We start from the raw sequence: 22441 nt of genomic DNA, 5'->3' as shown, positions 1-22441 counted from the left end.
ATGACAACTGGTTAATTAAAAAATATCAATTAGAGCAGCTTTAAGATGACAAAAATGTATTAATGGTAAAATGTTGTACAGTTGTAGACCCTCTAATCTGTTTTACAGGAGGATCAGTGAGTGACCCTGGTACTGCTGTATGAATCATTGTTTATAGTTGCCCTGCAGATGATTATCTGAGCCATTGGCTCAGATAATCATCAGTTTTAACAACCAAATAAAATATTCCTGAAAATTTTCAGACAACAAACATAAACAGACATAAAAATAAACGGTAAAATAAGACAAGTCAGGCACTAAAAAAGACATTTTGTATTATGGCAGTTTACAAATAAGCCTACAGAGTCCTGTAGAATGTGGTAAATTCAGAGAAAGTGAAATTATTTTGAGAGCACAAGAAAATAGCATTTCCAGCTGGCAAATCCCTGGCCACCATTTTTCTTCAGAACAAATTGCATTTACAGTAAAGAAATCCGCCATGGTGTCATTCCTCTATAACCTGAACATCTTTTCACTTTATTAAGCACCTTCTTTCGAGGTGCAGCAGTGTCTCTGTGTGTGTTACAATAATCAAAGCAGTGTTTCTTGTTTCTGGGCTGAACCCCTCTGTTCTCTGGTAATTGTGGAGATGCATCTCTCCTCCCCGTTAATCTCTGGACTCGGTCCCCGACCGAGCCTTAATGGGGATTTTTTAACTGTGACCAGGGCAGAGGCCTCTGATTTCACAGTTCTGTCAGCCCCTGTTACAGTATTTTAATGGTCGTACTTGTAACAGACACACACTGTATATTTTTATTTTAGGTGATGTAATGTTCAGAAATTTCTCAAACAGAGAGGAAGAAGGCCATAGTGGAGAAGAAGGCCACTGAGGAGAAGAAGCAGCAGCCCCCCCCCCCCCTTTGCACTCTTTGTTCCATCAGCAAGCAGGGCAGGAGTCAGCAGGTCCAGGTCAAAATCAAAAGTATTTAATATTGTTAACAGAAGCCAAAACAATCACAAACCAAATTACACTACCGATAGTCAAATATTTCAAGAAATATGAGACCCCGTTCATACCACGGGACAGATTGATGTATCTGCCCCATGGTACGAAGGAAGTCTGATTCTCTCAGGGGACAAACAGCTCCTTTGCCCCCCCAGAGTTACATTCCTCAACCTATCGATCAGCTCCACGATTGGCTGAAGTCCAATGAGCTCCTCCTTGGATCCTGACCCATTGTCCTGGGCAGACACCTCAGTGAACTACCCTCCTCCCCCGCAGATTGACACCTCCTGGCATTCCTCAAACCCCCATCACAGACACTCAATATACATTCAATGACCACACTCCTTGGTTTAACACTTCCCAAGTAACCACACTGTGACACATAATATCCAGCACTAGGAAAAAAAACTTAAAATTCTTAAAAAAAAACAACTTAAAATTCCTCACAGTGAGATGCCGGCTGTGAAGGCCAGTAACAATTGATTTGGCTATGAGGATTTGAAGAATAAAAGAGCCCAGGCATTCGCTGGTATTATAAACAGAACATTGCTTCTCCACTCATAGGTGGCATTGGAATGATTCTATATAATGTATACCATCAATGACAAATTAGACTATTGTTTTATCAGAGGCAGACAACTATAATAATTTCCTTTTTTGCAATCAAAAATCATAGTCTTTTCAGTATTGAGTGAGAAAAACAGGTATTTGGACATTCATCATAAATCTGTCTGTGTGGGCAGGCCGGTGTGCCTGTTGCCATGGAGCCACAAAATAACCATAGTTGCACTGGCAAGTGTAGCTTACAAATCAAGGACAGAATGTTTTTGAGCAGTGCTGAGGAATGGGTATCAGACGATTTAGCTTCCAAACAGACCGTTCTTAACATTGTCCAAGAAAATGTCAAGAACAGTTGTTCATTGTTGTATAGCTGCCACTGATTTATGCAAATACGGTCTACAAATGAATTGATTTGAGTGGCTGTGTGCAAATCAATCCTCTAAGCGCAAAGCTTTTAAGATCAAAGACTGGGCTTGACTCAAAATAGCAAAAATGAGGTGTTTAAGCTGAAACTGAAATTTGAAATTGAGGACTTTTGTAATAGACTTCTTATATACAGTCTATGTAACAGACTGATTTCACCGCTAGCCGTCCCTGCTGCGGGCAGCAGTTCCATTTTCTTTTGGCCGCGGCAGCTTTCTGTGCAGCCTCTCCCGGTCCTGGTCTTTCCGGTCTTTTCCTGCTTAATGTGTGCGCTGCCAACTTCCACTATTAGATATGCAGATAGATATTGGCGTTTTGTTTTTTGTTGAAGTGTGTTTTGTTTATTACCGCTAATAATAATGCCAACTAATGTTTGACTGTGTGAAAGACGGATTTAACATGACTACGGTCTAACTCAATATATTCACAGGTGCTTAGGAGTGTTTCATGATTGCCTGCAACTACCAACATCTCTGAAACAGCTAATTCTGCAGACAAACATGTCTAAATTTGAGATAAGTTCAATATACAAAAGCACCCAGTTTAAAAGGCACAAAAATCTCTCGCTCAACGCCCCCAAACAAAAATCACAATCACAAATGTACATATGATACCTTATGGCCAAATTTTAGGCTATTTGACAGGCTTATGGTCGATGAAAGATGACATGCATTTTTTTTAAATCAACAGATATATTTCTGCCATCCCTTAAAGTCTCCATGCCACCCTTTTGCCATACCATGAATATTTCTCTAGATCCGCCACTACACATGGCATACTCTACTGTACTCACTCAACTACTTTCTCTTTTCTTGCCAAAAAAGAAATGCATTATTTTTGGATTATATTCCATTGATATGACAATAGACAACAATACATTCACAGACTAATTCTCAACAATGTTTCTATCACATCCATCATCTATATCAGATGACTGACTGCAGTGAGCATTGTTTGGAAAGAGAGTACCACATTCCTTTATGTTATGTATTATTTCCCAAGTAGGTAGGCCTTAACAGAACAGCAGCTAAGTCTGAATCATGATCCCATATTGCTGCAGCTCAGTTGCCAACTGAGTGTCCCTCCACTATAAATGGTGAAGAGGAGAGGAATTATTTTTAAAATCCTTCATAAAATCCCTACATAAGCTGTATCAATATCAACTGAACTTTTCAAGCACATGAGCAATCGTGTCTGCAGGCCTAAAGCTTGAGAAGTAATCTCAGACATATGCGGGATGATTTCAAATAAAATAAAAGGCCTTAAGAGACACCATCCCTAAAACACCTTCCCAACCCCCTTGCATCCCTCCTGCCCTGATAGCGGAACAAGGGGCGATTTAATCATTCAGATTGACCGGTAGCCGGCAAGGTATTTGACTTTGTCCCCTCTGCTCCCTGTCAACAGTTTATTTTCTGCCCGGGCCGAGTGGCAGCTACTTTGCCTTCTGCCACACGCTTGTCAACGAGCAGAGACTTGCTGTGTCAATATCTCTTAGTCCCAAGCAGATACACATCTAAAGGACAGCACTGTGAGCTGGGGGGGTTAATCAATTTTATCTGACCTTAATTTATACAGAGTAAATAATGAACTGGCCTCCTTGTATTAAACATTAACAGAAAAATCGTTGAGCGGTGGGGCCTGGTGGGTTCAGGTCAGGCAGGATGGGGATTTGCTTTGGCTTTTACAAGCTTTGCAAAGTGACTTAGAGCAGTCTTTTCCAAAGTGGGCTCCAGGGAGAACACAGGGGTCAACATGAGCAATATGTCATGTTCAGAAACCCGACCTCGTTCATGTACTCCATACAAAATAAATACTCAATAGTTTACTTCAGAATTTTTTATTTGTTGTGCACTTAAACCGGCATCATTTTGTGCCCTCTGTAATTGTAACTGTAATTTTCACATCTATCAGGACACTTATCGTTCTAGTGTGGTAATGTTTGAGGGAAACCAAAAGTAAATATAGTGTACAAATATCGAGTGATTTCAGACACAGACGTCCTTTCATTTCAGTACAGCCTTTTCTCATATTGGGCTTTGACTTGTCTTGCCAGTCATCTTTAATAATATTCATTACATCTGTGTTTGAGAGTCAAAATGTGAGAACTACCAATTCTAAAAGTAATTACAAGTTAGGGACGATCAAAAGGTGACATGCAAGATCCATCACCGTTATTTATTATATCCATAATATCTACGTCATTATGCAGTTAATCCTTTGATACACAACATGGGTCAAAAGTGACCCGACGGAGTTTTAATTGTAAATATCTTTGCAATAAATTTCTTTCATCATTCAGAATTCCAGGAATTCCTCAATTAACTAGTTTTTGATCATTACAAATTCTTATTTTCATTTGTCCAAAATGATCCGTATTCATTTTATATGTTATTTCATGCATGGCTGTGTTTCTTTGCTATATTTTTAAAAATATATTAATTTAATCATTTAATATTACAAAGTATTCATTAAAATATCTTGTTTTTGATTACCATAAATCATTAGTTTAATTTTCTCTGTCTTAATTTTTGAACTAAAATTGTTTTTGTATTACTACATCAAGTTTACACACATGGGTCAAAAATAACGAGTGTGAATTTGATAGGAACCTTTGATTTGTAAATGTTTGCAGTTAGGAACATGTTTATTGCGGACAAATTTTCACAGGCCACACTTGTCAGAACTACTAAACAGGCTGCTTTTGCTCATCGGATTCTTGTAAGTCATATTTAGGGCCCGAGCACCGACGAAGTCGGGCGAAGGCCCTATTGTAATTCAAAGAATTATTATTATTAGGCCCGAGCACCGATGAAGTCGGGCGAAGGCCCTATTGTAATTCAAAGAATTATTATTATTAGGGCCCGAGCACCGATGAAGTCGGGCGAAGGCCCTATTGTAATTCAAAGAATTATTATTATTATTATTATTTCTCCTCTAAAATTGCATTTTTCAGGGCTTTATCATACTCAAAACCTCCCCAAATTTGGCAGGCGGATCAAGACTGCATGAAAATTTGAGATTTTATGGGTTGCATGCTCATGTATGACAAAATGGCTCACTAGCGCCCCCTATAGTTTCACAGGCCACGGCCTTCACCTAATATGTCTGATTAACATGAACTTTGACACACATATTCAGCTCCATCTGCTCTACAATCATTACACTCAAATTTTTTAGCTCCGCCCATTCAGATTTCCACCATTTTCATTTTTGTGAAAAACACCTTTTTGCAAACTGCTCCTAAACGCTGTGTCAGATTGCTACCAAATTTGCTGTGGATCATTATTCATTCAATTTCATCAAAACCCCCCCAAAAGTTTTTTGATAACTTATCGCGTCAAGTTATGGGCCAATGAACTTATCAGGGGCGTGGCTCTGTACATCAATCAACCTCACTTTAAAACCATTGTGCCTATCATCACAAAATTTGAGGGAAAATGTCCACATAGCAATCTGTAACGTACCCTCACATTTTCATTTCCTTCAGCCACTAGGGGACGCTACAGTAGTTAGCTATTTTTGGCCATTTTTCCCGTTTTCAGGCTTTGTATTTTCACGAACTCCTCCTACAGTATTTAATGCGATCGGCTTCAAATTTGGTCAGCACAATCTTAAGACTTTTATTATGAAAAGTTATCAAAATCATGAGTTTTCATGCAACAACCTTGGCGTGGCGTGGCATCCATTTTGGTAAATTTTTCATGAAAATTGAAGTTGTTGTAACTCCAAGGTACATTCTCAAATCTGCCCAAAATTTCTTATGCAGGATGCTAGTCCAGGCCTAAAAACATTCCCATGCCTCAATTTTCACATTATCATAGTGCCACCTACTGGCAAAGGGAAATGACAAGTTTTACACTTTGATGTACTCACCTAGCCATTTCACCAGATCAACCTCACATTCTAGAAAGAAAGCCTTTAGACATTGACGATAGTTCATCATGAACAGGTTTCGTATAACTCTGTTGCCGTGGTAACGCTTTGTTCACCATGAAAAAGCAAGCTAATTTTTCTGTGATTTGGGATACTCAAAAACTCATGAAACTTTGTACATATGTCGTAGGTGATGAAATTAAAGATCTCATGTGGATTTTTGGCTTGGTCGTTATAAATTGTCTCGATAGCGCCCCCTGCAGATTTTCAACAAAGCAGCCCCAGCGCCTCGTTTAACCTACATGTATGAAATGTGGTTGCCACATGTATCCTATGGAGACTTACAAAAAAGTCTCTTGGGACCATGCTCTAAAATCAACCAAAAGTCGTCCATTTTGATTTTTATGTGAATTTTCCCTCGATTTCTAATCGCTATACTTTAACGAACTCCTCCTAGGGACTTTGTCAGAGCCACTTCATTTTTGGACAGTACAATCCAAAAACCTTTGTGATTAAAAGTTATCAAAAGCTTTATGTTTGAGCACATTTCCATGCCAAAATGTTCTCAAAGTCATAGCGCCACCTACTGGCAAAAGGAAATGACACGTTTTATACTTTGATGTACTCCTCCTAGCCAGTTGATCTGATGGACCTCACATTTTCTGAGGAAAGCCTTGAGACATTGATGATACTTCATAATGAATTTTGTGAGTTTTCGTTAAAATATGTTGCCATGGCAACGCATTATTCACCATGAAATGGAAGCTCAGTTTTCTGTGGCTTAGGATGAACAAATAGTCATGGAACTTTGCACTTGTGTCAAAGGTGATAAACATAAATAACTAATATGGGGTTTTGCCTTTTCTTTTAGAAATTGCCTTGACAGCGCCCCCTACCAATATTCAAAAGAGCAGCCCCAGCGGTACATTTCACCTAGATGTATGAAATTTAGTAGACACATGTAACACATTGAGACTTAAAAAAAAGTCTCTTGAGACTATGCTCTAAATTATACTGGAAGTCTGATTGATTTTTGTTTGAATTTTCCATTAATTTTTGACCATTTCTAGGCACTATACTTTAACGAACTCCTCCTAGGGAATTTTGCGGATCCAATTCAAATTTGGTCAGTACTATCTAAAGACCTTTGTGATTAAAAGTTATCAAATTCTTTACGTTTGATTGAATGGTGTAGCCGTGGCGTGGCGGCCAAATTTACGTGACTCCCCATGAAACAGCAAGCTGATGTATCTCCACTGGACTTGTTCAAATCTGTCCCAAACTTGCCATGCTTGATACCAGTTATGGCCTGAGGATGTCTACAAGCCAATTTTCCATATAAGTCAAAGCGCCACCTCATGGCGAAAGGAAATCTGTGTTATTTGACAAACAATATCCGATTCACATGTAATTTACATGATGTTGTCTACACTTGATATAGACCCTAAAAGAGCACTTGTTGTAGAGCAACATAATGCATGTTTGCATGTGTTCTCTAGCGCCACATAGTGGATTCAGGAACTAGTAGAATATTGGTGCAGCACTTGTTAAAAATTAATTCAGACATCAGGATATAAATAGTTTTCTAAAACCAAGTTAAAACTGTACAAGTATGGGTAAAAATAGATATGGGTGGATAAAATGTATTTCAATAAGAGACTCATAAGCTTTACAGTTCAAAAGTTGCAGTTCATGCAAATGAGCATAGTTTGTTTGATAAGTACATGATTCAGAACGTGTGTTCTCCCTAACAGCCTAACTTGTGTAGCAGTATGATATGTCAATCTTTGTTTTGACTTTGTTTAATCGGCTTGTCCTGAAACTAACAGCCAATCCAAGCCCATTCTCATGTAGAGGGGTGGGGCTTAGTCGTATGCGGCCAGGTTCAGTGTGTTGGAGAAATGGATAAGCGAATTATCACCATCAAGTGAATAGTGACTATTGTGAGAGTGCAATAATGTTCATAACTTAATGGCTGACTAACAGTTATCCTATGGTTTGGACTGTTGTGATGTACAAGAGGTAAATACGAGTTTGTGAATTGTTTTCTATACTGTGACTAAATGTTATAGTGTAAAACAAGTTGTGTTACTAATCGCGATTAGCCGTTAGCATTAGCATAATAACCGTTATCTTTGCTTTCATAATGTTAGCTGTGCTTTTATACTGTTAGCTGTGCATTTGAAACCAGTTGTTAAGCCCCAGCCTATTTCTAGGCCTCAGCTCGAAAATAGCATACCCATACTACAATGAGTGTAGTGTTGCAACTGTAAGGGCTATTTTAATGTTTGGTAATAAAATAACACTAACACTTGTGAGATGTGTTTATATGTGTAAATATCAGTAGATATGTTACTGGTTAAGAGTAAATTAAGATGGCACACAGCACAAATTGAAAATTCTAACTTTCGCCTGAAAAAAAAAGCAATTTCAGGATATTTTTTTTAAGAAATCATGTAGATCCAAGCTTTCAAGCTGTCCCAGATCATAGAACTATATGTCTCTATTCACATTTTCACTTAGATAAAGTGAAGCATTCATAAGCTAGAGAGGATACAGTACAGAAATTTCAGGCGAGGATTCCAATATTTACACATGTTGCACAATGAGTGTTATTTTAACTTTATGATGTACCAAACTATATATTTCACTTGTATATATCACTAATGGTGTTCACTACATCTAAATAGAGCAGTTTGGGCTTTATTTGAAGGCCCTAAGCCCTTTCTAAGCTCTTTCTAAGTCTCTGTGTTCATTCAACTTTTTTCAGATCCAGCCCTCTCTCTCTGTTCAGGGCTGCAGCTCAGCCCCCCTTTCTCCGATTTTCGCCATTGAGCCCTCCTATAAGCCAATAGAATTGCAGGGAATTGAAAGTTAGATGATTGACAGCACTAATAGCCAATCAGAATAAAAAATGTTCCATCTGATGTCAGATCTGAAATCCAATTTGCTGAGACTACATCCCTCCCCAGAAGCCGACCAGTATCGGAGAGACACGAATCGAACGGATTCACACGGAGCACATGCAGCTGGACATACAGAGACGTGGAAGTACGGAAATATTTCATTTTTTCGCTGTGATTCGACCAAAAGTGAGTACAATATTCAATAAAGCTGTGTGACTTTTTTGTGCTTGATGCTGAATATCTCTGCGATGGTTTACCGGGGAGAGAAATGGAGGATATCTCCGTAATCTGCGTCAAGCGGACATGCTTTTTCATGCAGCATTTTCGTAGCTAGCACGTAGCAGCTGTTTTCTCTGGTCAGGTCCAGTGATATTGAGTTATGATTTATGATATTTTGTTATTTGTTTGCTTGGCTGATGGGAGTTGTGGCTTGGTTCATGTTGTTCCCAAGTTTCTGATGTTTTTCCAGAACTATAACATCATTATATTCGTTCTTCGTGGGTTCTTTGGCAGTCACTTTGTACACTAAACTCTGTACGTTTTATGTACACTTGCGTCCAAATGGGGGACCTAGGGGCTTAAGCTATTGCTAGATCACCATGAAGTAGTTTATGGACTTGTTGCTTAGATGATTTATTTGATTCAGGAGACGGACGTTGGACTGTGACTAAATGTTACAGTGTAAAACAAGTTGTGTTGCTAATCGCGATTAGCCGTTAGCATTAGCATACTAATCGTTAGCTTTGCTTTCATACTGTTAGCTGTGCATTTGAAACCAGTTGTTAAGACAAGCTATTGCTAGATCACCATGAAGTAGTGTATGGACTTGTTGCTTGGATGATTTATTTGAATCAGGAGACAGACGTTTGACTGTACGAGAGAATCGGGAAGGCTCATTTGGATAGATTTATTTGTAACTTGGGATACTCAAGGAACTTTGTACATATGTCATAGGTGATGCAAATACAGATTTCATGTGGATTTTTGGCTTGGCCGTTATAAATTGCCTCGATAGTGCCCCCTGCAAATTTTCAACAAAGCAGCCCCAGCCCCATGTATGAAATTTAGTAGGCACATGTACCACATGTAGATTTAAAAAAAGTCTCTTGAGACTATGCTGTAAACCATACTGGAAGTCTGGTCTGATCTTTGTGTGCATTTTCCATTCATTTTTTACCATTTCTAGGTGCTATACTTTAACAAACTCCTCCTAAGGAGTTTTTCAGATCCACTACAATCTAAAGACCTTTGTGATTAAAAGTTATCAAAAGCTTTACGTTTGATTGAATGGTGTAGCCGTGGCGTGGCGGCCATTTTACGTGACTCCCCATGAAACAGCAAGCTGATGTATCTCCACTGGACTTGTTCAAATCTGTCCCAAACTTGCCATGCTTCATAACAGTCATGGCTTGAGGATGTCTACAAGCTAATTTTCCATCTAAGTCAAAGCGCCACCTAATGGCGAAAGGAAATCAGCGTTATTTGACAAACAATATCCGATTCACATGAAAGTTACATGATGTTGTCTACACTTGATATAGAGCAACATAAATTATGTTGACGCACGTTGTTTAGCGCCACACAGTGGTTGCAGGAAGTGGTGGACTATTTGCAAAGCACAATTTCCAGGGTCAAATACTCCAAGCAGGAAAAAAACGTCTAACTCGTGGTCGCGTTATCTGATGGTCGCAGACATTCTTGGCCGCGTAAGCTGAGGTCTCGTAAGTACCCTCGACGTACGCAAAGATGCGAGGGCCCGCTCATCGCTGCTTGCAGCTTTAATTATTTAGGGCCTGAGCCACCGACAACGTCGGGCCAGCGAAGGCCCTATTGAAATTGTATTGGTTATTATTAGGGCCCGAGCCACCGACAACGTCGGGCCAGCGAAGGCCCTATTGAGTTTCTAAGGGGTTTTATTATTATTAGGGCCCGAGCCACCGACAACGTCGGGCCAGCGAAGGCCCTATTGAAATTCTATGGGGTATTATTATTATTAGGGCCCGAGCACCGACGTAGTCGGAGCGGAGGACCTATTGTTATTCTAATGTTTTTTATTATTATTATTATTATTATTATTATTAGGGCCCGAGCACCGACATAGTCGGAGCGGAGGACCTATTGTTATTCTAATGTTTTTTATTATTATTATTATTAGGGCCCGAGCACCGACGTAGTCGGAGCGGAGGACCTATTGTTATTCTAATGTTTTTTATTATTAGGGCCCGAGCACCGACGTAGTCGGAGCGGAGGACCTATTGTTATTCTAATGTTTTTTATTATTATTATTATTATTATTATTATTATTATTATTATTATCGTACCAGTTTCATCGCAAAAAGGAGGTGCTTGGGATACTGGGAATCTTTTGAAATTTGGCACAAAATTCAATCGTGGTGAAAATTCCAGTATTATTGGGGTGTCCAGCTGCGGCATGACATTTTGGCTCGATAGCGCCCCCTACAGAGTAGCCCCAACTTTGGGTTTCACCTAGCTGTATGAAATTTGGTAGGTATGTGGAACGTGATGAGACGTACAAAAAAGTCAAAAGGAGGTATATCCTAAACCAAAAAGGATGTCGCCATTTTGAATTTTATGACGTTTTTGGACCGTTTCAAGGCGCCGTACTTTAACGAACTCCTCCTAGAGATTAAACCCGATTGCCTTCAGATTTGGTCAGTATGCTCTTGAGACCTTGGCAGTGAAACGATACTCAAAGATCAAAAAGTTATCAAACTATGTGTCCGTGGCGTGGCGGCAAAAAAACACCATTCGCCATTAAACAAGAAGTTGTTGTAACTCGGCTGTACATTGCCTAATCTGCTCCAAATTTCTCATATGTCATAACATCCTGACCCTGAACACATGTATATGACAATTTAGAATCATAGTAATAGCGCCACCTAGTGGCAACAGGAAGTCATAGGTTGTGTACTTTGACACCCTACTGCTCACAGATTAATCGGATCCCTCTCAAATTTTGTCACAAAAGCCTTAAGACCTTGATAATGCTACATTGTGAAAATTGTAGGAAGTTGTCGAAGCGTGGCGACGTGGCGGCTCTGCGAATTTCGATCCTTCGCCATGAACGAATAAACTGATGTAACTCGACTCCGCATCATCAGATCTTTACCAGATTTCACATGTTTGATTAAACTCCAGGCCTGAAGACATCTGCAAGCCAATTTTGAATCATAGTCATAGCGCCACCTACTGGCAACAGTAAGTTAAAGTCTTTATACTTTGGCTTGTTTCTCTTAGTTGGAAAATCAGATCAACATCAAATTTGTTCCACACAAATGTAAGAAGTTCATAATGCCAGTTCATGAAGCTTTTGATGTTTCGTCAAATGCCGTTGCCGTGGTAACGCAGTCTTCGCCGTGAAAAACGATGGTCATTTGGAGAGGTTAAAAAAGCTCGAAACACAAGCAAACTTGACACACAGATCACAAGGCCAAAGTGTAGTTATATAATATGATTTTATTCAATCAGAGTGTCAAATCGGCTCAATAGCGCCCCCTACAAAATTTCGACGAAGCAGCCCTCACAGTACGTTTCACATAGAATAACAAAATTTGGTAGGCACATGTATCACATGTGGACTCAAAAAAAAGTCTCTTGGGGCCATGCCCTAAACCCAACCGGAAGTCAGCCATTTTGAATTTAGTCTGAATTTCTAGTGTCGTTTTTGCAATTTCCAGGCGCTCTACTTTAACAAACTCCTCCCAGGGAATTAATCAGATCAACTTAGAATTTGGTCAGAACAATCGAAAGACCTTTGTGATTAAAAGTTACTCAAAGCTTGTTGTTTCATGAAATGCTGTTGCCGTGGCGATGCATTCCTCGCCATGAAAAACAAAGGTGTTTTTGAGGGGCTAAAAATACTCAAAACAAAATCAAACTTGTCACACACATTTAAAATCCTGAATGTAGTTATCTGATGTGATTTTAATGCTTCAGAGTGGCAACTCGGCTCGATGGCGCCCCCTACAATATTTCGACGATGCAGCCCTCGCTGTACGTTTCACCTAGATGTATGAAATTAAGTAAGCAGGTGTATCACATGTAGACTTAAAAAAAAGTCTTAGGGGTCCATGCTCTAAACCCAACCGGAAGTCAGCCAATTTGAATTTTGTATGAATTTCTTGTGGTTTTATTTCCTTTTCCAGGTGCTGCACTACGAACTCCTCCTGGGAAATAATCCAATCAGCTTAGAATTTGGTCAGAACAACCTAAAGACCTTAACGATTAAAAGTTACTAAAAGCTTGATGTTTCATCGGATAACATGGACTTGGTGTAGCGTCAATTTTACATGATTCGCCATCATCCATCAAGCTTTTGTAACTCAACCTTACTTTGTCAAAACTGCCCCAAACTTGACATGCTTGATTGCTGTCGTGATTTTAGGACTTCTGCATGCCAATATTAACTCATAGTCATAGCGCCACCTACTGGCAACCACGGACGTAAACAGAATTCTATAATAACAGCGGCCCAAACAGGGTTTGTGGGCACACCATGAGAAAAAGACTTCTCTGATCTAAATATGTGCAAACTAAGATGCTTGGAGAACAAAAGTTAATCAACAGTGTTTTTCAAACCATGTCAGTGGGCATTAGTATAAATGATCTGTCCAGAGCTTCTACATGAGAATCAGGTTAAATGTTACAATGAATGCTTCACACTACAATCTAAAGTTACAGAAGAGCTTAAAATGAAAACAGTGTCAAATTAAAGTGTTCAAGTAAAAACAAATGACACTGCTGTTCTGTTAACTTTCATGTAAGTCCAAATACAATCAGCAGGACACTGTAGGGAGTTGAACTTCGTCACAGTAAACTGACAGTCTGTTATATTTCAAACATTGAAGTGCATTTACGCACATTCATTTTCTTAAAGATCTTAACAGGCTTACATCTATGATTGTATTGGAGGTACACTTAAAACATTTGAGGTTTAAGACCTGGCAACATGATCTTGCTACGCTGCAGGTCGACGCAGGAAAAATCATCTAACTCGTGCACGCAGTGTATGATGGTCACAGAAATGCATGGCCGCGTCATCCAGAGTCTGACGGTTACAGAAATGTATGGCAACGTCAAGCAGAGTCCTGCCAGTACCCTCGACGTGCGTGAAGTTGCGAGGGCCCGATCAATGCTGCTTGCAGCTTTAATTATTATTATTATTCTGATTTTTATTTTTGTACTTTGGGCGCATATTTGGGATACTTGCCATGCATGAAAACTCACCAAATTTTGCAGACTTGTCAGGCCTGGTGAAAATAGAGGTATGATATAGGTTTCATATATGTGTGAAAAGAAATGTCTCTCTAGCGCCCCCTCAAATTTGGACCGGCGACGCCCCTTGGCCAGTATGTCCGATTTACTCGAAATTCGACACACATGTCCAGATCCACTAGCTCTACAAAAAAGCCTTCCAGACCCCTAATCTCCGCCTTGAAAAATTTTCCGCCATCTTAAATTTTGTGAAAAACACATTTTTGAGAACTCCTCCTACACACTTGGTCCGATTGCTACCAAATTTTCTGTGGATCATTATTGGATCATGATCACATGAATTTGTCAAAAGCTTGTTGATATCTTAAAGCGTTAAGAAGATACGGACCAATGAACTTCTTGGGGCGTGGCTTGTTTTTCAATACACATAACTTCTCAACCGTGTATCCTAAAATCACCAAATTTGCAGTATTTGTGCATATTGCATGGTGGAACATACCCTGCAATTTTCATTCCATTCAACCCATAGGGGGCGCTACAGTATTTCACTGAATTTCAGTTTTTTGGTGATTTTTCATGTTTTCAGCCTTTGTATTTTAACAAACTCCTCCTAGAGAATTCATGCGATCAATTTCAGATTTGGTCAGGATGCTCTTAAAACCTTTGTGTTGAAAAGTTATCAAAAGCTAGAGTTTTCATTAAAGAACCTTGACGTGGCGGGGCGGCCATTTTGCCTCATTGGCCGGGAAAAAAGAAGTTGTTATAACTCCAAGGTACATTATTCAATCTGCACGAAATTTCTTTTGCATGATGCTGCTTCAACTCCTAGCACATTTCAATTGAAAAATGTTCAATAACTTATAGCGCCACCTACTGGCAAAAGGAAATGTCATATTTTATACTTTTATTTACTCCTCCTAGCCAGTTCACCAGATCAGTCTGAAATTTTGTAAAGATAGTCTTAACACGTTGATGATGCACCATCATGAATATTGGGAGTTTTCGTTGAACGCTGTTGCCGCGGCAACGCATCATTCGCCATGAAAAAGTAGGCTGATGGATCAGTGGCTTGCGATGCTCAAAAACTCATGGAACTTTATACATGTGTTATAGGTAATGGGAGGACATATTTTATATGGGTGTTTGGCTTGGCCGTTTTAAATTGCCTCCATAGCGCCCTCTACAATATTTCAAAAGAGCAGCCCCAGCGCTACGTTTGAGGTACCTGTATGAAACTTGGTAGGATTATGTATCTCAGAGAGACTTACAAATAAGTCTCTTGGGACTATGCTCTAAACCGTACCGGAAGTCGGCCATTTTGATTTTTGTGTCATTTTTCAATGGATTTAGGCTCATTTCTAGTCGCTATTCTTTAACGAACTCCTCCTAGGCAATTTGTCGGATCCACTTCAAATTTGGTCGGTACAGTCTCAAGACCTTTGTGATTAAAAGTTATCAAAAGCTTTACGTTTGATGGAATGGCTTAGCCGTAGCGGGCGGCTACTTTACATGATTCCCCATGAAAAAAGCTGATGTAACTCAGCCGGACTTGTTCCAAACGCTCCTAAACTTCCCATGCTTGATAACACTCATGGCCTGAGGATGTCTACAAGCTAATTTTCACTAATACTCACAGCGCCACCTGCTGGCCAAAGTAATTCTGCGTTTTTTGACAACTGGCATCCGATTTACATGACTTTTACACAATGTTGTCTACAGTTGTTATAGAGCAACATAAAACATGTTTTTGCATGCTCTGTAGCACCACACAGCGGATACAGGATGCTGTGGACTATTTGCAGGGCATCATTTCCTGCATCACGCAGTCCAAGCAGAAAAAAGCATCGGACTCGTAAGAGTGTTGTCCGACTGTCGCAGACGATCTCGGCTGCATATGTTGGAGTCCCGTCGGCACCCCTGACGTGCGGGAGGAGGCGAGGGCCCGTTCATTGCTGCTTGCAGCTTTAATTTACAATTGTTTTACCTAAGAAAATATTTGATATTTTGTGAAAAGATAACTGCACATAATATTTGAACATTACTTCACCTTGACATCCATTACTGGTGGGAAAGAGAAATATGTCCAATGTCATTAACATATTCTATTCTAGCTAGCTAATGTTAGCTTATGTTATTTAGGTCATTTCTAGCTAATGATAGCTAGGTCAACATGACATTCTATTCTAGCTAGCTAAGGTCAGCTAATGTCAGCTAGGTCAACAAAATAAAACTTGAAATAGAACAGTATACTGTATACTGTATACTTGATCAACTGATAGTTGAAAATATTATTTGGATTTTCTTTATCCACAGTGTTAGTATGGCTCGTTGCAGTCATGCCAGATGTACAGCTGAAATGGCCGTAGAGGTGCTACATTACATTACATTACAGTCATTTAGCAGACACTTTTATCCAAAGCAACTTACAATAAGTGTATTCAACATAGGTATTCAAGAGAACTACTAGTCACCAGAAGTCATAAGTGAATCTCCTTGCTTACACAAGCATCTAAGAGCATGAACCAGAGCATAAACCAGAGCAAAAGTACAGTGCAGAAACAAACGAATACAATAAATGCAACAAACCAATATGAATACAATAAGTGCAACAAACTAGTATGAATACAATAAGTGCAACAAACTAGTATGAATACAATACGTGCTGAGTGGAAGGCTCAAGGTAGTATAGTACTTCTTGAAGAGGTGAGTTTTCAGCCTGCACCGAAAGATGGGCAGCTACTCTGCTGTCCTGATGTCAGTGGGGAGTTCGTTCCACCACTGGGAAATGACCACTGGGAAATGACAAGACCAGTTCTTACAATGGTAAGATAAGTTATGCGAGCAAATGACAGAACCCAGAGATGTTGTGTAGAGCGAGAAGAGAAGGGGGCCCAGGACTGAACCTTGTGGAACCCCAGTAGTCAGCATGTGTGGTTCCGACACGGCCCCCCTCCATGTCACCTGGTAGGATCGACCTGTCAGGTAGGATGCAAACAGGGAAAGTGTTTGAGATGGGCCTGAGACGCCCATCCCCTCGAGGGTGGAGAGGATGCTACATAAAGAACAGGATGAGGAAGATGAAGCAATTCTTGATCCTGATTCTGAGTCTGACATCTCTTTGTACTGATGACCTAGACTAGACTATATGAGTTTATTGAATCACTTTTCTTTTCTTTTATTTATTAATTTTATACATTCACCACAGTTCACTACAGTAACACTACAGATACACTTACAGTTCAATATCAGTGTTATCGGTTGTATGGTGTATGTTATGTGTGAGTGTGACAAAGTAAACATTTCAAATATTAAATGTGTAATTCTTTGGTCCAAATCATTGCTAAAATAATATTTTTTTTAACAAAATCATTATTTTAATGTCTTTTTTAAATATTTATCACACTTACACACATGGGTCATTTTTGACCCATGTGTGTAAACTTGATGTAAAAATAAAAAAAATAGTTCATAAAGCAAGAAAGGAAAAATTTAAATAAGGATTTGTGGTAATCAAAAACAAGATATTTAATGAATACTTTGAATATTAAATGATGAAATATATTGATTTCCAAAAATATAGCAAAGAAACCCTCAGCCATCCATGAAATAACATTGTAGGTCAATACGGGTCATTTCTGACCCATGTTGTGCCTTAGAAGGGGTTTGCATAGCTTATGTATCAAATTAAGGGAGTAACGCAAGTAAAGTTGAGCCCATATGAACACCAAGCTCTCATTATGTTAAATTGTTATTTTGACATACTATCAGTTTAACATATTTCATTTTGTAGTTAAAGTAAATGCAGTTTTGGAGGGATATTTGTTTTATTTCAACTCTTTCAGGAATGTAATTTTTCACACACACATCAATCAAAGTGTTATGTGGCATCATCCTTTATGAATGCTACCTCCTGCAAACAAACTTCCTGCATTTTAAGTGGGAGTCTTTCTCAGTGAAAACATTTTGTGATGGTAAAGTGTGTATTTTGGGATCGCCCATGAACTGAAGAGAACGTGTGTGCAGATCTGATCATATACATTTTTGTAAAAGCCACAGTCAATGTGTTTTATTTCACTGATTAGTGGAACAAGTTGGCAATCATGTGCAGAGTTTGGACTTTTACTTACAGTAAACTAAAAATGTCCTTATGGAAAAATGACTTGACTGAGCTCAGGGCTCAGACTGAGGACGGTGAAGCTTGCAATCTCTGTTACCAATCATCTGCCCGATGTGTAGAAAAGTAAAGATCAACGTCATTAAACATTAAATCTTGACTGATCCTGTAGCCGTGACGGGTAATTATAAATAATGACTGAAGTTACTGCTGCTGTGCCAACTGCGTAAAAATGCTCATTTTTAATTTGGAGATGCTCGTGTCAAGATACAGACATAACAGATTATTTAGTGACATGTAAACATAATCAAAAGATTCATCATTCCAATGCATTTCAGAACAGAAAGATGCTGAAATTAACATACAGTGATTGAGGAGAGGTCTGTGTGTGTGTGTGTGTGTGTGTGTGTGTGTGTGTGTGTGTGTGTGTGTGTGTGTGTGCGTCCAACAGAGGGATTTTGTCTCGGAGCTGGCATGTGGGGAATGCAAGCCTGATGTGTCCCGTGTGTGGAGGCAGCCATTGTATATTTTTCATTAAGGAGTGGCTTTGTGGCTTTGGCCCAACACATTATTTCATGGAGACTAAATTAAGTTATCCGTGTGCACAAATCATTGGTAACACTTCATAATAAGGGTTCAAATCAACTTGAGTACTGTTTAACTAATGCATGCTTAATGATGATTTAATGCACGGATTATGCAGGAGGTACTGGGGATTCCTGATCATTCACATAGAAATAAATAAAAAAATATTATATTTTTTGAGTGTTTTGTCAAACTGGTCGTCAGATGCAAACAAATTGCTGCATTACTGATCCTACATTTACAACCTGGGTGGAACATTTGTTCCCCTTTTGTTATTATTATTATGACTATTGCAATGTTTTTCCTACTGTTTAAAAGCGTCATAGTGCTCAATTGTTCCGTTTGGGTTTAACATTTTAGATTAATGGATTAGAAAAAGAATGGATTGCTAAACAGGAATGCTGTTTATAACATTGACCTAAGTAACCCAGCACCAAGTAGTATCTAAACTTCTCCAGTCAAGTGTGATCCAGTCGGTGCATGCATTCAATCCTGTTTGTGCCCAGTTGCAGAGAAAGATGACAATTTGTATGGCTTTGCTTGCAGCCAATTACCGCGTTCTTCAGTCATTCTTCGATTTAATTCGACATGTGATACAAACGGGGGAAGGAATTGTCAGTCAATACTGCTGTATGAGCGCTGTGCAGTTTGGCGGCGATTAGCTAGCCACAGACAGCTAGATGCAGCTTCCATTCACATTATGGGTATTGCATGAAGTTCTCTAGTATCTGCATCACTTTAAGGGTACTAGTATTTGTATCGGCATAGTCATTTTTCAAACAATACCCAGTCCTCCTTACTGTATGCCATTTTAGTAACGTCAGCCCAGATCTCAGCCAATGAACTGGTGAGTAAACTGTGCAGGTAGAGGAAGGGTAAAATGCAAAACTGGCTGTAAAAATCTTTCTACTAGATCAGATCAGGCATCATCACCACCTTTTGCTTCTCAAACTTGACACACAAAGGATTGTGAATTATTATATACCCTGATATTTTTCATTGGTGATCTTGGATGCTGCTGTAGTTTTGAAATACATTATTGCTAATAGGAGATTATGTAATGCAATCCTCCAGCAAAAATAATTTCCAACATAATTTTATGTAGCAAAATGTTTTTTCTTTGCACTTAAAACACATACACATTTTTCCTCAAAACCTGACTATCAACATCAACATATCATTTTTCTATAGCAAAGTGCATTTTTTAATTACAAAAGCCTATTCTTTGCAGAATCTTGCAACTGAGGGGTGACACAATGTGACTGTGGCTTGGTTGTGCTTTGAAAGCATGATTGTATGTTAAGGGGGCTTTGATTGGCCTCACTGAGAGCTGAGTTGCTGTTGCATGTTTACAAGATGAACGGGTAGAACAAGAGGGAAAGAAAGTTAAATAGGAGAGAGAGAAATGGGTGGAAACCATCACAAAAACAAAGGAACATATGGGGTGGCACGACTTCAAATTGGGTGGTTGGGTAAGTTTGACTCCTGCGGCCTTGGTCCATAATTTAGCATTTTGACTCACCTGAAATGGGCAGTGCTCTCTGTGGAATTGGATTTCTTGAAAATATGTAAAAGTCAACTTGTTTGTGAGACTAGAAGCGTATATGCACTCAAAAATAAGGAATTTTCGCACAGTGTATTTTTCATATATTGAACTGTGGTTTCCACTCATAAGCTAACAGATTGTGGTCCTGGACCCCTTCCTTTGCAGAAAAAAGGATTTCTCTTTTTCTTTTTTTACATAGCTGTTTAAGATTCATGTCAGGATCACAGCCTTCACTGATATCGGTCTGCAGGCAACATTCCCACTTTGCTTTAACACCACTGCCTTTATAGCTACAGTAACAATAACTGTGTTCAATTCAAATATTGAACAATAGTACAAAATGTTGTTGGTCGGAGTACAAATGCAGGTATTCACCGCTGACAGTGACTGCAGATCCTCTCCGTTTCCACCAATTGAATCACCGTGGTTATGCTGGCTGCAGCATCCGTGTTATCAGAGACAACTCTCCATGAAATACAGTTATTATAAACCGACACAAGTGGTTGCAGGATATTACTTATAGTGGGAGTGCTGATCATGAACAGGCAGACCGTTTTATCTTCAAAGGAAGCAAACAAAAAGTCTCCTTGGTATTTTTCAGTGTCAAAAGTTTCCTTATCCTAAGTCTCTGAAAATTTGAAGCGCCTGGCTTCAGTGAGGACCAACCGGGCGCATGCCAGAGTACATGTAGCAGTACTATGTAAAGAGAGGATGGCAGCCTTTAGAAAGTAGAGCAGAGCAAGCTTGGGGGGGGGGGGGTAAGTACGTTTTTTATTGAATAATTTATCATAGCTGTAATGCATTCAACACTTTGTCTTGCTCTACAATCCTGAACAAATACAATTAAAGCATTTAAGATAACTTTTAAGAACTTTTTTTAGCGCACGTCTCGTCTGAGAAAGGCCCCGACACTCCTCTGTTGGCCCACCACCACCGGGCTAGCCTTATGGAAGGCCAGCCGGATGGCAGCACCAGATAAGCCCCTTGATTTGTACTCCCAGAGCCAGGAGCCTTGGCTGGTGTTACAAGCTTGAACTCAAGTTCTAAATTTACTTGGGAGAGATAACAGAGAGAGCCAGGCTGCACAAAGACGTCCGTAATGTAGATGAAAGAAGCCTAACGTCCAGATCCCTGACAGGGTTTGTCGGCGAGGCCGAGTGCCAAACGGGTCACAGGCTGGTGACAACAATTGTGCTCGTCCATGCTTTGGAACCATCTCCCCTCGCTCCGTCTTCCTTAGGAGCACTGTCTCGACCCGTCTCATCAGGGATGTGCCACCAGGATGTCAGAGTGATAAATAGGTCTGGTTACATGCCAACAGAAGCCGTCCGCCTGTGTTACTTGTAAGCAGACCACATCAGATCCGGCTGTGTAGCCAAAGAGGCTTGTAGCTGCTTGAACACAAGGCAATGTTGTTCCATTAAGTTACTAAAGGTATATTAGGATTCATACAAGCTACAGTACGTGGCACGCATATTAGCTTTCTATTCAACAATAAAATACTGTCTGGATATGATGCAGTGTGTTTGATTGCATAGTTAGTGCAGTAGTGATCACTAACATACATGTGGTCTATGAGAAGCAGAATAATATGAACTAGTTACACCTGAGTACAAAACTTGTTATTATTATTTCTCTATGTTGGAGTGCATAGCTAAGCGTTTAGTGTTTTTCAAACTCAAACAGATAAGGCTGAATGCATGTCAGAGCATAAACGTGTCCATCCACGAACAATGGTCCGATAATGAGAACATAGTCAAGATAATTAGAATGATGACATTTAGAATTACTCTATTTAATTTGTTCCATGTATTTTCATAGCTATATTAAAAGTGATGGTGAGATTTTTTAATTTGTCTGGAAATGTGAGCGTTGTGGCATTTTAGTAACTGGGAGAAAGAGTTACATTGTATGATGAAAGAAATTAACACATTGTGGACTTTTACATTTGTCATATTACACTTTTTCTTTTCTCAATAGATAATATAAATTTGACCACATTAGGTATTAAGTAAATATAGAAATTAGACAGTATTTCCCCAGTTTTCAGAAACACATGTTCACTTATATTTGCAGAAAATATAAGTGAACAGTTAATTGAACAATTACAGCAGGGGACTAGGTGAAAAATGCAAATGATAAAAAAAAAAGATAATTATTGATTTCTTTCAAAGTTGATTAAATGGTCGGGATTGGGCAGACATGACCTC

Source organism: Cebidichthys violaceus, unplaced genomic scaffold (assembly GCF_023349555.1).
Source record: "Cebidichthys violaceus isolate CVI_PGR_0920_01 unplaced genomic scaffold, fCebVio1.0.p SCAF_6, whole genome shotgun sequence".
NCBI classification, from domain to species: domain Eukaryota; kingdom Metazoa; phylum Chordata; class Actinopteri; order Perciformes; family Stichaeidae; genus Cebidichthys; species Cebidichthys violaceus.
The sequence above is the reverse complement of the archived record's forward strand: the minus strand, read 5'-3'. Positions refer to the sequence as shown.